The sequence below is a fragment of the Branchiostoma belcheri genome, unplaced genomic scaffold (assembly GCF_001625305.1).
Source record: "Branchiostoma belcheri isolate BF01 breed outbred unplaced genomic scaffold, Haploidv18h27 scaffold86, whole genome shotgun sequence".
Taxonomy (NCBI): domain Eukaryota; kingdom Metazoa; phylum Chordata; class Leptocardii; order Amphioxiformes; family Branchiostomatidae; genus Branchiostoma; species Branchiostoma belcheri.
The window spans coordinates 226,993-243,406 of record NW_017804531.1 but is presented as its reverse complement, the minus strand read 5'-3'; the positions used below and the strand labels follow the sequence as shown (position 1 = coordinate 243,406).

At 40.1% G+C, this 16,414-nt stretch overlaps 1 protein-coding gene across 3 annotated transcripts in view; it reads left to right on the top strand.

Annotated features, from left to right (window-relative positions):
• Positions 1 to 99: 99 nt before the first annotated feature.
• LOC109487154 (serine/arginine repetitive matrix protein 2-like) overlaps positions 100 to 16,414 on the top strand; it is a 132,189-nt gene continuing 115,874 nt past the window's right edge. For 2 of the 3 annotated variants that reach the window (XM_019791125.1, XM_019791127.1), the window contains exons 1-2: positions 117 to 162; positions 3,988 to 4,063. The gene's annotated coding sequence lies outside the window, so the exon portion shown is untranslated. Of the gene's footprint in view, positions 163 to 3,987; positions 4,064 to 16,414 lie in introns of all 3 variants that reach the window. The other variant, XM_019791124.1, reaches the window with a different exon arrangement.

Here is a 16,414-nt window from a genome sequence, read left to right as displayed (position 1 = left end):
CTTTTTTTAAAGCGTATGACTTTTTAAAGCGTATGTTTGTTGCATTGTCTTTTTTCTATTACTCAACAATCTTTGAAACCCCCAAATGAAAGACCCAAGTGCGTCATCCCGTTTCAGCCCTCCACTCGGACGAAGCGAGTACGTAGCTCACGTCGGGAACAGGTGAGTACAAGGAAACTCCCGTTTTTCTGCGATTCTTTACCAAATAACAGGCTTTTAACAGCGCAGATTTTCTCCCAAATGTTATCCTCACCTAGTAATGAAACTATAAAAGCTCTGTTCCTCGTACAGCGTCGATATGAAGCGTGTTTTGTCTTGTTTCCTTTGGAGGGATGCATGTTGTTGAAACTTACAACACCGAAACAACATGTTGTGGTATGGATTTGTATGTATCTGGAGTAGCCCACGTTCATCGTGATTTTTGTTAACTACATATGTTTTCTCCCTTCTCTTTAGCTTTGTTTTGTACTTTTGTTGTCTGCCAAAATATTGATATGTTGCTGAAATCCGTTGTGTACGTTTAAACCCTTGGCAGCATGGTGCTTTGGACTCCAAGTCCAATCAAAAATATGTTGTTATAAGAATGATTATAATATTTTCCATACGTTACCCAAGACACGTCTTTAGAGTCATATAATTTGTAGATGATATAAAACAGAACTAGAACATCATGGTTATCTCAAGAAAACAAAAAGAGCACTGTAGTCTAGTTGTAGTAGAGTGGACCCCTCCCCTTTGTTGTTTCGAAATTCTATTCCATAAACATATTTTGTGGTCTCTGTTGGTTGACCTCAAAATTGTCCAAGGGGGTCACACTGTTCTGACATTGAGTTAAAATGGTCCAAGACTGCCTTGTCTACCTGTATTTTCACATGACCATGTCACACATGTTCGATTCAAAGTGCATTTGGAATTGGGAGTCAAATGTGACTGTGTGTTCTTTCTTTCTTTCTTTATTGGCAATGACAACAGGTCAAGACACAGGTTATCAAGGCAGTGTAAACTGGTATTAGATAACCCACATGTACAGACGTGCAGACAAACATGAAATAAGAAATCTACTATAAATACAAGACCTGAAATAAAGATAACATGTTAACTGGTTACAAGGTACAATACTATAATACATAATATAAGAACATCGTGTTAATAACTCAAGCTCAGTCTGAATCTGTTAGTGAATTTGCACACTTCCATTACCCCAATGGTGATGTTGGACCAGATGGCTGCACAGAATTACGAAGTATCAAATTATATGAAATAATTTTTTAAGCATCTAATATCCCGGCCATTCACATCTAGCGATGAAGGTAAATTGCTACAAAGTAAAGTTCATACACACTGCACTGCATAGCAAGAGATGTTATTACTGATAACTTTAAAAGTTTTTTTGACAGATGGATTGCCAGTAAGAACTTACTTTGACATCAAACCTAATATTGTTTGAACAGTACATAGATGTAGATGGTGTCGCGACTGGTGCAGGGAACACAGGGGCTTAGCGGAGATTACTTGTGGCAGACTCTGTGTCTGCATGGCAAGGTGTTGCTCGTAGCCTTAAGACAGCATCACACATCACATCTATGTTTCCTATACAGGGCTCGAAATACTGGGTGCATGTGCACCTTAGTGCACCCAAATTTGGAGCCGTGCACCCTTTTTTTTCTGTGGGTGCACAGACATTTTTGTAGGTTTACGTATGTAGAGATGTTTGCATATATAGTTACTGTAGTAATACAGCATACTGTTGACATGTAAGCATCAGAAAAAACAAGAAAATCCTTGTTGTAGTATTTTTCTTTATAAGTGAAACATAATTAGTTTTTGCTAAAATTCTATATGGTGCACCCAAACAATTTTCTGTGCACCCAGTTTTTTTAAGTTGGGTGCCCTAGTGCATCTATTCCCAGAAATGAATTTCAAGCCCTGCATATCACATCTATGTTTCCTACATGTATGTAAGATGTCCGGAAGAGTTGGAGTGTTACAGTATTAAAGACTGATCCGTGAAGTCAATATGATGGACAGTCTTGAATAAGCCAGATTCTTACTAAGTAGCAGTGGCAGTGTCTGTCATTCTGTCATTTTGATGAAATTTTGCTGCTCATCACAACAAAAGTTTTGCCCAATTCATCATCTTTGATGGACAAAAAATTGGTGTGTAAAGATATGCAAAGAGATGACATGAGACTAAACTTACTCAGAGTAGTCTCCCAGCAAAGATGCAGGAAACAGCATTTCAGAAGCTTTAAAATAATTTACCACTATCCCGCTTAAAGTTTCAATATTTTCCACGAATAATTTACCACTGTACCGCTTACTTAAAGTTTCAATATTTTCTACAAATAATTACTACTGTACCGCTTTTGGGTCTGACAAATAACTGGCAAATAATTTTGTCCCCTCCTACTATTAATTTACTATAATTCAGCCCCTCCCCCAAGGATTCTACCATAGAATAACGTAACTGCTTTCTTTCAGCTGGTCGCAGAATTATTAATGGTTTAATTACTCCAACAGATGTAATCTGCCTGCTGGGATACTCTTCATCAGTCGTTGCCAGCTGATCCTCCCTCTTCTCACCGATGTTTGGGATGAAATTATGTCCCTCTTGCCTCCCTGGACTCTTACTCCGAGTTTGATTGAAGTCCGGAATGGTTTTCAGATTGTGATTTAGATTGCCCATGATTTTTCACTGTGACATTTAACTACACGTACAGTGTTAGTGTTTTTTTGGATGAAATTATGTCCCTCTTACCTCTCTGGACTGTTACTCCGAGTTTGATTGAAGTCTAGAATGGTTTTCAGATTGTGATTTAGATTGCTGGTGATTTTTCACTGTGACATTTTGTACGAAGGGACCTCAAACTACATACATGTAACAGTGTTAGTGTTTTTTTGGATGAAATTATGTCCCGCTTGCCTCTCTGGACTGTTACTCCGAGTTTGATTGAAGTCTAGAATGGTTTTCAGATTGTGATTTAGATTGCTGGTGATTTTTCACTGTGACATTTTGTGCGAAGGGACCTCAAACTACACGTACAGTGTTAGTGTTTTTTTGGATGAAATTATGTCCCTCTTGCCTCCCTGGACTCTTACTCCGAGTTTGATTGAAAGTCCGGAATGGTTTTCAGATTGTGATTTAGATTGCTGGTGATTTTCACTGTGACATTTTGTACGAAGGGACCTCAAACTACATACATGTACAGTGTTAGTGTTTTTTGGGATGAAATTATGTCCCTCTTACCTCTCTGGACTGTTACTCTGAGGTTGATTGAAGTCTGGAATGGTTTTCAGATTGCCAGTGATTTTTTACTGTGACATTTGGTACGAAGGGACCTCAAACTACCTACATGTACAGTGTAAGTCTTTTTGTTCAATTGTAGGCATCGTTCCAGGTTTGAAATTGCCTCTGAGCAAGGCTGATTGGAGTTACTGATGGGCATCACGATGGAACCGTTTTCAGATTGTGATTTAGATTGTGGTGTATAAACTAAGGGACCTCAAACAGTACTTAGTACGGCATAGCCTTATAATCAATCTTTGAGTGCAGTGAGAATTGGTTTTGAATCACAGGTACAGATGACATTGTTTCTTTGAATAAGATAAAGTTATAGTCATGATGAGCAGATAGAGAATTTATGTCTTGCTTTTATTACCTGGTAGTATTGTAAGTTGCACATTGCTAATAGCAGTGCACATTAAAGATACCATGTTTTAATCAATGGCAGTTTTTTATCGTTCCAGATCAGCAGACAGATAAGTTCTTACTGTCATGTTTATAGCCGAAGATAAAGATTGTCAATGTTTTTTTACTTTTGTCCATTCTAGGCTATATAACTGCCCTTCGGCGTAACACACCAGCTTTAAATTTCTTAATGACAGTTTTTATTGTCCAAGGTCAGCAAACAGGGTTTTTACTGTTATGTTTATAGCTGAAGTGAATATAAAGATTGTCAATCCTTTTTTTGCTTTTGTCCATTGCAGAGACTATCGACCAGTTCCGAGTTTGAAGCAGGCCATTCCTTCACCAGTTTGGGAACCTGCTTAGCAGGTGGACCAGGTGAGTGTCAATATTTTGATCATAAGAAGTAGTTTAAAAAGAAAATTTGCTCCTCAGAATGTATGAAACAGTGTTTCAGAGGGTCTAAAATTTCATCTGCTATACTAGTAAGTACATGTATTTCTTTGCTGTGTACATGTTTTTGACTAATTTTGGAATATATGAATAATTGATATGATACTATTATAACTCTTCTCCGCTTATTAGTGGTGCATCCTTTGCTATTTCATAACATCCATCTCTTTGAGAGACTGGTTATCATTGAAGTTGAGTCCTTAGTCTTTCTTGTCATGGAAATCCATTTATCACCCTGAAGACTGTCAGAAGGTGATAAAAAATTAATGAGCACTGGTCATGGTCGTTAATTATAGCCTAAGTTACTTACCAGTACTTATGTCCTTAGAGTGCTCCTTCTGTTATATATATATTGTTGCCTTCACAATGGATACAATATATTCCTGATAGCAGGTACCATTTGTGACATTTGGATAGGCACAGGGCAAACCAATCACGTGTATGTTACCTAAGTCTTGTCTAGGTAAATATATAATCATTCTACAGAGAGGAATTATTAGAAAAAATGGTTATTTCTAAAAGTGGATGGAGGGCCCTTACCATTGTCTCAATGCTTATAGGACATCTTAACTGATACAATAAATTAAATGTTATTTCAGTAGTAGCCTTTTATTTACATATCTGTAGGAAAATTCCACTGTTATTTGTTGGAACTTGGAAGTTACGTTACTTAAAATACAAATTTTGAAAGCACATAAAGGTTCAGACTGTGGTAATGTAGTAAAGACATTTCAAAGTCCTGCCAAACTTGTTACACAACGTCCATTACTGCAAGGTGCTGAGAGGGCCAACATTAGTTGCTTGGGCTGTTAACAAGTGCAGTTTTAGTTGGGCTACGTCTCTCCCAAAGCTCCCAGATGCTATGGCCTGCTTTCCCCAGGCAGCTTCTGCACTTAGTATTCCCAGGGAAAACTCCTCCATTTGTGCATGTCCGGGGGGCTTCTCAGCCTGGCCCTGGAACCGAACGGCATTCCTCAGCCTGATGGGACTGGAATAGAGTGACGGGAGGGCATCGGTCCAAGAGCACCGGCCGTCTAAGCGGCAATTTTAGACCGAAGCGTGCCGTAAGTGGTCACGTATCAGGGCCAAAGTCATATATAGCCACGCACTGAGGTGCATCAAACTCAAGTTTATCACCCGGGGGATAGAATTGGTGGCTTTGGATTTGACGGATGAACAAGACGTGGTTAAAATCGTCGCACAATTTTCATAGCTGTCACATGGACTTCAAACCGTGCTTTTCACGGCGCCGGTAGCAGTGGCAAGTGCATACATCTATTCTGCAAATGCCATCAGATATCTAGACTGTGAAATGATGAACTGCGTTTGGTAGGAAGTTGATGGTGTCCTTCTATGTTATTATTACGGACCATTTGCTGTGGGGTTGTTGGCTTTTTATGGGCAGTCGGTGCTCCTCGTTGGAAATTGAACGGAGACGGTTAAGCTATTTGGAAGTTTTACTGCAGCAAAGCAAAAAACAAGTCAATCAGAGGTCGCAGACTTCATGCTGACTGACACACACACAAACAGACAGACAGGCAGATACATGTACTCTCAAAACAACACTTCATTCCTTGGTAAGAAAGTTTGATCAAAAGGGAGAGGAAGATTTTAGGAAGTTTTTGGTTTTTTCCTTGGTGCTGAATTGAGTGATGGTAGTTTCAATTTTGTTGCTTGAAGCATGTGGCAAAATTTAACAACCAATTCTTGTAATCAAATGGAAGTAGAAAATTTAAGGAAATCTTTTGGTTTTATCCTTGGTGCTGAATTTATGGATGCTGGTTTCAATTTCATTGCTTAAGCAACCATTTCTTGATTTTTATTAAACTGAATGCCTCAACATGTACTAAGTATCATGTTCACACATAGACATCACAAGACTAGAAGATGAATTTCCACCAGCCTGTCCCCTAATACCTTATAGATAACAGCACTGCGTGACCATCATGTGCTCTAATCCCTCTATCACATGCACTTTGCCTTGCATTTTCACCTTCCTCAAATTGGCTGATTTTCTACTTCCATTTCCCATAAAAATCTGATGCCTAATGCATGTGTGTACAACAAGGAGCGAGTCTTTTAGCCAAGCCTCAATATGCAAATTAGAGAACGTAAGATTTCATTAGATAGTATCCTGATCCTTCACCACCTGTGCCCAATTAACATGCCACGAGGTTTCTGAAGGTGCCCTTTCCAGACAGACCACAGACGCTAATCCCTTTCCTATGCTTCGCAAATTACTATTTGCCCTTTTCCCATCCACTTGGCCATGTACTGTGCAGAGGTGTTGCGTTGTGTATGAAGATTGTTTATGAAGATTGTCTTGTGATTTGCCTGGGTGCCAGACGCTGGCATTTAATAAGCGTTAGTTTTTTTTTAGAGAAACCCTAATATCTGCTACCAAGAGTATCCGCCAAGCCCTAGCGAGGAGATAGTTAGAGCCAAGGTCCCAACTCAGGGTTATGGCTTATCTGGCCGAAGGGATTATCACTCACTCACAGTAGAGTCTGGCACCCAGGCTACCTTGTGATCAACTTTCATTCCTGGTTGTTTGTTGTCATTTGTGTTGAAGCGTTGTTGTGACAAGGATGTGTCCACATGTGTGTATGTTTACAGGTGAAGGAGATACATTTCCATTGAACTACTGCCTACTGACAGGCAAGCCAGGTTTGACCCAAGTTTGTGACCGTCTGTCTAGCATGGACCCTACCACTAGTACCAGTCATTACTGGTTCTCTGTGTATATACAGAGATGAAACTTCTGGCAGGGAATCACTCTCTTGACCCTCGAAGCCAGAATTATGCTGCTAACTTCTGACCCAAGTTTGTGACCGTCTGTCTAGTGCAGACCCCATCAGTCATTCCTCATCGCCGATTCTCTATAGATGAGACTTCTTTCAGAGCGTGGAATAACAGAGAATAGCTCTCTTGACCCTCAAAGCCAGAATTACACTGCTAACTTCTGACCTAAGTTTGTGACCGTCTGTCTTGCATGGACCACTGTCAGTCATTACTCATTGCAGATTCTCCATAGATGAGACTTCTGGCAAAGCAGTGAATTGCAGGAAATTTTTTTTATTTGCTCTCTTAACCCTTGAAGACAGAATTACGCTGCTAACTTCTGACCCAAGTTTGTGACCGTCTGTCTGGCACAGACCACCGTCAGTCATAATTCATCACCGATTCTCTCTAGATGAGACTTCTGGCAGAGCGGTGAATAGCAGCGAACAGCTCTCTTGACCCTCCAAGCCAGAATCATGCCGCTAACTTCTGACCTAAGTTTGTGACCGTCTGTCTAGTAGCATAGACCCTGTCAGTCATTTATCATCACTGATTCCCTATAGATGAGACTTCTGGCAGAGCGGCGAGTACTTGCGTGACCCTCAGGTCACCGCGCACACTGGTCAGACCAGGAGAGGGTCGTAATCAGAGCCCGGAGGTCACGAGTGTACGGCCGCGCGCTCGCACCTCGTCTTTCAAGTGTCTCTTCTAATCTCGCTGCATTAATCACAAGCTGGGGGGCAACAGATCTCTGCAGATACAGCTCTGAGGACTGGGCCTATAGATCTTGCTACTAGTAGGCTGTTTGAGTGTAGTGACCTCCTATGTTATGATTTGGACCCCCTATGCTGTGATTTGGACCCCCTATACTGTGATTTAGTATTTTAGACCGCCTATGCTGTGATTTGCCACCCTAAGCTTTGCTTTGGATCCCCTATGCTGTGATTTGGACCCCCCATGCTGTGATTTGGACCCCTTATGCTGTGATTTGGACCCCTTATGCTGTGATTTGGACCTCCTATGTTGTGATTTTAGCCCCCTACACTGTTTTTCAAGGAGCTTAGGTGTGTTTCTTTTATTGTGACCCTTCATAAATCTTTTTCAAAATGCAAATTTGACTTCAGGATGAAGCTATCTGTCCCTCTTGACTTACTTTACGTCTAATGTCGGGTGCCACTCCCCCTCTGCCACCCAAACCACCATGGGAGCCATAAAGTCTTCACAATTCGTACAGAAATCATCTTTATTTTCAACTGAAGTTGACACAAAATTCAGCTTAAAATAGATGTCTTTAAATGACCTGATATTTTTTTATGAATTACATGTATGTCCCTGCCTCTGAGTATAACAATGAAACCTTTGCATGTCCTGTCAGACTTTTCAAGTCTACAATATATATTCCAGCATGAAAATGTGGAGAAAGAAGCTCATCAGCAGTGTTACAGACAGTCACACAAAACAGTTAATAGAATTCTTTTATGTGGAAGTCAGTCCTCATCCTTCCTTTGATGCCGCCACAGAGGGGATCGTCTGACCTTTTTGAAAGAAACATTTCGGTCTGCGGTTGTCTGTTGCAAATCCTGTGAGGGATTTGTGGATAGATTGCAGTCAGGATGACTTTTTATGTCAAGGCTTCCCTGCTCAGTGGGAGCCTTTGAAATAATTTGATGTGGAGCCGTGGAGTCTGTTTATTGGGACATCATCTATGGAATCAGGTATAGTTTCAGGTCCATAACTTCTGTAACAAACTCCTCTACTGCTTCTATCGGTGATCTTTTTTTACTCCCTCCTCCAGTAGTGTCCGTGAACTTGAGCAAATGGTGTTCTTTTTTACATTGCAACACTGAATCTGTATCTGTATAGTCGGTATCACCGCCCTTTGGCGTAACACACCAGCTTCTGTATCTGTATAGCCGGTATAACTGCCCTTTGCATAACACACCAGCTTCGCAGGCACGTGGTGCGGCAGCAGCTGGCTACATTACACCGATCGACTTGTTACACCCAACCCTTGAACATCTAACTCTAAACGTTGTTTAACGCTATCCAATGATAATGCCCCTACTGTACTTGGTGACAGTGAGTTCCACTGTGCGATCCCTCATACTGTAGTTCATTACTGTAGTTAGAAGTTGTTGAAGGAACTGATCAGTGTTAACAAGGTTGACTTACATTACAAGGTAGATCAACACATAGATGTGTACTGGGAGTTTGGGAAGCAGCCAAGTTGGTGCAAAGTCCTTGGTTATAGCTTCATTCTAAAGTCAAATTTTAATTACTTAAAAGATTTCTGAAGGGTCATAAGGTTCTCCCCCAAAACACCCCTGTGCTGGTTGAAAGACAGTATAGCAGGCTAAATCATAGCATACATGTAGGAGGTCCAAAATTAATCATAGAGTAGGGGGCTCTGTCCTCTGTCATGCGCGACAGGAACTTGTGGAGGCAGTACATCGTGTCACCTGATTGAAGGATGAACTGAACTGAACTGAACTGTAGGGGGCTCCTACACTCTAACAGCCTAGTGAGAACACTGCTTGAATCAAGATCCTTCATACTGTTAGTAGTTAGAAGACTTGTTGAAAGAAATGTATCAGTGTTAACAAGGTTGACTTACCATTACCAGGTACATGTAGATCAACACATAGATCTGTACTTGCTTGTTTGGGAAGCAGCCAAGTTGGTACTACAGTACTCATTTCAGCTTTTTTTCTAGAAAAATTTAGCATGAGGGAGCAGATCGCAAGCATGACAAAAAAAGGAACGAAGCGACCGAGGGGGGATTTTTTAAAAAGAGAAGCCACTTAGGGTTCAATCTGAAAATTGGTACGAGGGAGCTGGCTGGTTACATGAGGGAGCAGCTCCCTTATTCCCCTGTTTAGAAAAAAACCTGCATTAACACAGAACTGATGCTACATATGATTCTGTCTGCTACAGCCCAGTGAACTTGCAGTCAGGTCATGTAGCTGTACATGTGCCTACTTCCCAATTTGCACCATCTGTCAGAGGCTGTCTGTTTCCAGCTCAAACCGCTCTGTCTTTGTTAAAACTGTTTCCCCCCGACTGGATCCAATCAGCGAAATCATTGCGTTAATTTTCGGTGGGAGGACAAGTTTGCACAAGGGGGTGAACTCAATTATACGGGCTCTGTCAACGATCCAAAAACCACACCAAAAAACAATGTCTACAGTTGGTTATAGTCCCAACCCTGGGCAGAACCAATATTTGGGTGGTTCTCATCTAAACCTGAATTTCAGATATATGAAAAGACCTATTCCAGAACGTATATTACTTAGATATGTAGTAATTAAAGGACCCAAGCAGTATAGTGTTGACACCAAGTTAGGGAAGCATATTTGAACATATTTTCAGCATTTTATACTGTAGTCTGTACATAGTATAATTGTACACTGTTGAACTCCTCAGGATATTAAAGGTGTAATGTTGGACGCATAATTATATACATGTACATTTTGTATAAGTGTGATGATACTGGTTTATTACACTTTAGGAAACCTTAACAGCTTCTCACTTTTAACATTCTCCTATTACATGTCTTAGTACGAAGTAGCATAAACTGATGAACACTAAGGCAGATATTTTTATCTTGCAGAATTACAGCATGCTCTGTAGCTGCTTTTCTACATTAGTGTATCTTGCAATGCCATTTTAACTCTTTTGCTGTATCTGTATTAAGGAAACAACGCTACCATTTTCCAGTATAAGATACTTTAGTTTCCTAATATCACACCACTTCACACTATTAGAGTGCCTTTGGTTATGGTTGAAACTTCAGCAGAAAGTTTCCAAGTGTGGCATTTTACTATCTCCAAACTGAATTTCAGGCACTTTGAGGCGGAAATGCATGATTAAACCATAAACTCAACTGGGGAATTGACATTTCAAACTCATTACAAGGAACCTTAGAGTAAGCAGGACTCCTCTGGGAATTGACATTTGAAAACTCATCAGTAGGGTTCCCAAGAATACCAGGACCTCTGATCCAATGAGCAGCGATAGTCTAAGGTACGGGAGGAAAGAAATCGTATTATAGGTCAGAGAAAGTGAATTTTCTGCACGATTGATTGGAATGTCGTGTAAAATGCTGCAGCAACAGTTGCACATCCTTCGAGGGTGAAACCTTGAACATGGTTAGTTGTCAAAATGATATGTAGTTTAGAACTTCAAATTGAAATAAATGAGCAGCTGAATGAAGTGCATGAAGCTCAAACAACTTTGACTTGAGTTTTCTAAGTTACAAAATTTGGAACTTGAAAAACTGTGAGTTGCATGTAGCATGAACATGTAGCACTGGTGTATATATTTACATGTAAGTACTGTATTGTAAACTACATGTATAAGAAAGACTGATATCAGTTCAAAGTACAAAAAAAGGCCATCATGAAAGCATAACCCAGGGCAGACAATGTGATAGCCTGAAATCCAGCAGTATTACCTTTGCTGCTATCTCAGCTTTAAAAAAGGAGCAATGTTATGGAGCAAGGCTTACATGGCTAGAGTTCAAGCTTAAGCAGCATGGAGAAGGTTCAAGTACATTTTTAATTCAGACTGCCCACATCATCACACTGTGCATACAATGTGATAGCCTGAAATCCAGCAGTATTATCTTTGCTGCTCTTTCAGCTTTGAAAAAGGAGCAATGTTACGGAGCGTGGCTTACATGGCTAGAGTTCTAACTACATGTAGCAGCATGGAGAAGGTTGGAGTACTGTAAATCACTTTATATTTGCAGTAGCATAATTACGCTTTCGAAATAATTGACATTTTTGCATTAGGGGCAGGTGCAGAAGAACGAAATTCGTTGAATTATTGTTCGTAGTAAAACTGATACATTCAAATCAAAATAATAAATAAAAATATCAAGTGATTCAGTCTAAAAATATCAAGTGATTCCACTGGTCGTGACAGAAAAGACAGATGCTATGTACAGTATTTACAGGTTCATTGTACCGGGGAAATTCCCCCAGCTCTTTTCGACAAGAACAATGAACAGTGGTCCAGGGCTTAACGTCCCGTCCGAAGGACTGCGACCCTAAACAGTAGCATGCATGTTGGGTGAGCAACATCAGCTGGGATTCGAACTCCCAACCTCTTGGTCCAGAGGTAGGATCGCTAACCACTGGACTACGCACGCTACTGTGCATGTATAATGTAGCCTTCCTCCAGGTCAGTGTGAAGTTCACCTCTTCCCCGATGATTTATAACCCATGACAGCCTCCTCTTGACGTATTGATTCCGTCGATCAATACCAGACAGAGCTCCGTTACCATGTCAGCACATTGGCTCCCGGCCTGTAATCTTTTCTCACAGCCTCTTTTGTTTAGGCCTTAAAAGGAATGAAAAATTGTGTTTCCTGTTTCCCGGCCGACCCTAGAAAAAACTGCCAACCCTAGTCTTTTTTTTTGGGTGGATCCTGCAAGGGACATAAATTTTTTGAGCATTTCTAGCTCCATGATCTGACACCTGAGTGATGAAATGTAAATTGTACTTGTAATCTTTTCTCCCAGCCTCTTTTGTTTAGGATGAGGAGTCATTTATGGTGCCTTTCAGTTTCAGCCTTACTTTAAGGCCTAGGAAAAAAAATGTTGTGTTTCCTGTTTCAGTTCTGGAAAAATTAGGGTCGGTAGGTACGGATTATCTTTTTTCAACTTGGTACAACGTTTCATCACTCAGGTGTCAGATCATGGATCTAGAAAAGGTCCATCAGCTAGAAAATTTATTTTTCTAGCCTGTAATCTTTTCTCCCAGCCTCTTTTGTTTAGGATGAGGAGTCATTTATGATGCCTTTCAGTTTCAGCCTCACTTTAAGGCCTAGAAAAAGAATTGTTGTGTTTCTTGTTTCAGTTCTGGAAAAATTAAGGTAACGAAAGGGTATGTCACCTTGTAAGGGGCATTATAACCCCGACCAATACGGTCGACCGATAATGATGTCTGGAAAAATTAGGGTCAGTAGGTAGGTATCTTTTTTTTTCTTTCATTTTTTTTTTGGTGACTTCTAGTGATCAGATCCAAATTAATAATAGTTTTACGGGTGTGTGAGAGTAAAACTTGCATGAGGACACTTATATTTTCAATGTCAATCTTGGAAAAACGATGGTACAATGTAAGTTTCATCACTCAGGTGTCAGATCGTGGAGCTAGAAAACGTTGATCAGCTCCACAAATTTATGTCCCTTGCAGGCTAGGGGTCCACTTCCCCCCCAAAAAAGGCTAGGGTTGGCAGTTTTTTCTAGGGTCAGTCAGGAAACAGGAAACACAACATTTTTTTCCTTGGCCTCAAAATGGGCTGACTGGCCCACATGTCGAGTCTCATTTTAAAGAGCCCAGATAACGAGGCTTTCCTGAATTGATGCGAAAGCAAAGTAGAGTGTGTTTTTGTGAAGTATAGACCAGGAGGTGATAGATGAAGCGTGTGCTTTGAAGCTATTATTCTGGTCCTTCACAGATCCTTTCATTTCCTCCATGGATTATTGGATGCAGCAAAATGTATTTACTGTAAGCCCACCTATGAAGGATGTGGCAAGCATGGAAAATATTGTTAAGAGCAGCTTTTTTGACGTTGGTCATATGTTGTCCAAGTATGGTTGAAGTTCAAGGCTGCCTACCCAAGGCTTTTAGCATTTGCTGGATTGCTGGAAGTTGAATTTGACCACAGGCAAATCGCTGCAATGATAAATCATACATATAGTTGAAGGGATTTTGGAGACTCTTTGCTTTGATTTATGTACTATCTGATAGTAGGATTTGTATTATGTTCCCTGTGTCCAAAGTAATATTAGCTACAGGACAGGTATTTGTTTGAACACTGTAGTGGCAGGCAATTTCTGAATGGGTAATCCAAATAAAAAGCTTAGAGGATGTTTTAGAAACTTGAAATAAGCACTAGATGTTTCTTAAAAAAGGTTTGCTGGCTTTCTTTAATTAATGTAAATAAAAAAAAGTAGTTACATTGCTTCTTCCATTTAAAATTTGCTCTTTTTAAGTTTAACTTCACAATGATATACGTATGATGGTAGAAATATTAATTGTAAAGCCGGCCAGTTCAGAGGATGCCTCCTCGATTATAGCATTGCATTTTCCACCAACCTAAAACAGAAGTTGTTTTTCAAACAATTTGCAGTACAGTGTACAGGTATAATGATATGCAATACCACTAGACAACTAAACAATTATGTTTCCAGTGTTACCACAAGAAGTAAAATTACTTCTTTACTATAAGTGACTGTCATTCTTCACTGTAGTAAGTCCAGAATTTGAACATTTCAACTCTTTCCAAACAATCATATGCTTGTAATGTCTAGTACCTGGATCCACTCAAAAAGACATCTGGCTTGCAGTAGCAGGGGAGGACAGTTTTATTGGCTTTACCCACTTGACTCATTGGACTGTAGTCCGGTATTGATAACTCCTGATCTTGATGTATGTATGATACAAGTAGCAAATTTTTGTAAAACAAGGCACTTCAGAGCAATGCCTCCTCGATTATAGAATTGCAGTAGCGTAGGGGAGGACAGTTTTATTGGCTTTACCCACTTGACTCATCGGACTGTAGTCCGGTATTGATAGCTGCTGATCTTGATGAACTATGGAGACTGGAGCAGGATTGGAACAGGGCTTATCGGGTGTCAGAAAGTGTTCGACTACCAGGAAGTACTTGCTAATGACTATTTGTCATATCTGACATGGTACGGCCTTTCCGATAGCAGCTATGCTTCCTCAGAGGAGTTAACTTTAGCTGAAGGTCAAGTACAACGGATATAGAGGAAACTAGGAAATCATTGACACAAGTAACAATCCTGTTTATGCCATTTGACAGAAAAGAGTCATATCTGACATGCTGCTGCCTTTCCGATAGCAGCTATGCTTCATCAGATGAGTTAACTTTAGCTCAAGGTCAAGTACCTTGGATATATCTACAAGGAAACTAGCAAATCAGCCCACTATTGACACAAGTAACAATCCTGTTTACGCCATTTGACAGAAAAGAGTCATATCTGACATGGTATGGCCTTTCCGATAGCAGCTATGCTTCATCAGAGGAGTTAACTTTAGCTGAAGGTCAAGTACAATGGATATAGAGGAAACTAGCAAATCATTGACACAAGTATAACAATACTGTTTACGCCATTTGACAGAAAAGAGTCATATCTGACATGGTACGGTCTTTCCGATAGCAGCTATGCTTCATCAGATGAGTTAACTTTAGCTCAACGTCAAGTACCTTGGATGTAGAGGAAACTAGCAAATCAGCTCACCATCATTGACCCAAGTAGCTAACAAAAAAGAGGGTTCAGATATGTTGTCTAAAGATACATGATTGTATACATGTAAATGTATTGTCTGCATGTAAGCTTGTTACATGTTATAGATGAGAGAGACTCAATTTTCCATCTTGCAAGACTTAGTCAAATGCCTTTGTAAGCAGAAAATGGTTTTCCGTGGAAGGATTTGAAATCACAACTAGCTTATTTCACTGTGGCTCTGTATCTGTATTATTATAGCCGGTATAACCGCCCTTCGGTGTAACACACCAGCTTCGCAGGCACGCACAGCTAGCTATATCACACCGAATGACGATTAGTGTACTATTTAATTGCTGGCAGTACTGGTTTATATATGATAATTATGTTTGTCAAAAATTTTACAGTAATCACTATAATGCCTATGTCTGAAACCAGTTTGTTGGACAATAAAGGACATATGCCATAAACAGTTACTCAAGCAACTAGATATGATTTCGGAAACGGTCAGACGTTTCCAAAGGACATAATTGAGTGTTTCTTTTTTCTTTTTTTGCAATAGCAGGTGAAAAGGTAGCATGTGAAAGGATTACAAGTCTGGTCAACGTAAATCCTAGACCAAAAATGACCAGAATAAAGCTTTATAACAGCACCAAACTTGATCCAAATCTGTTTATCTACCGTTCCCTGGACACAAGGATGCCCCAAATAGTGAACTGTACTATTGATCTCTTGGCACCATTTTGAGTCTAAGTATTTTCCTTAAGTGCCAATCAACCTTCTTAGAACTGCTGATACTTACTTAGAGCACTTTATAAAAGCCCTAAGTAATATTAATTGAAATGCACTATTTGTAGGGACACGCGTCTCACAAATTTATTGATCGGCTCTCAAATCTGATTTTGTGCTAGAGCCTGTATCATATAGTCCTCCAAATCATTACAATTGTACCTAAGGTACCTCTACATAGGCAACTTACCAGAAAGGATATGCCGGGTATCTTTTAACCAGTTTTTGTTGGTTTGTGTGATGTTAATATAAGTTCCTGAAATATGCACTTTTATACCTCGGCCCTAGAATCATAACCTGGTCACCCCCACCTGTGGTGTAAATGGACCATTCCAGAATTTCCCTGCTGTAAAGATCTAAAAAAAAATCAACCCAGATCCAATTGGGACTCCTCACTCCTGATATTGGTGGTGTCAGGATTGGAGCATTGTTGAATATTTATGCAGCA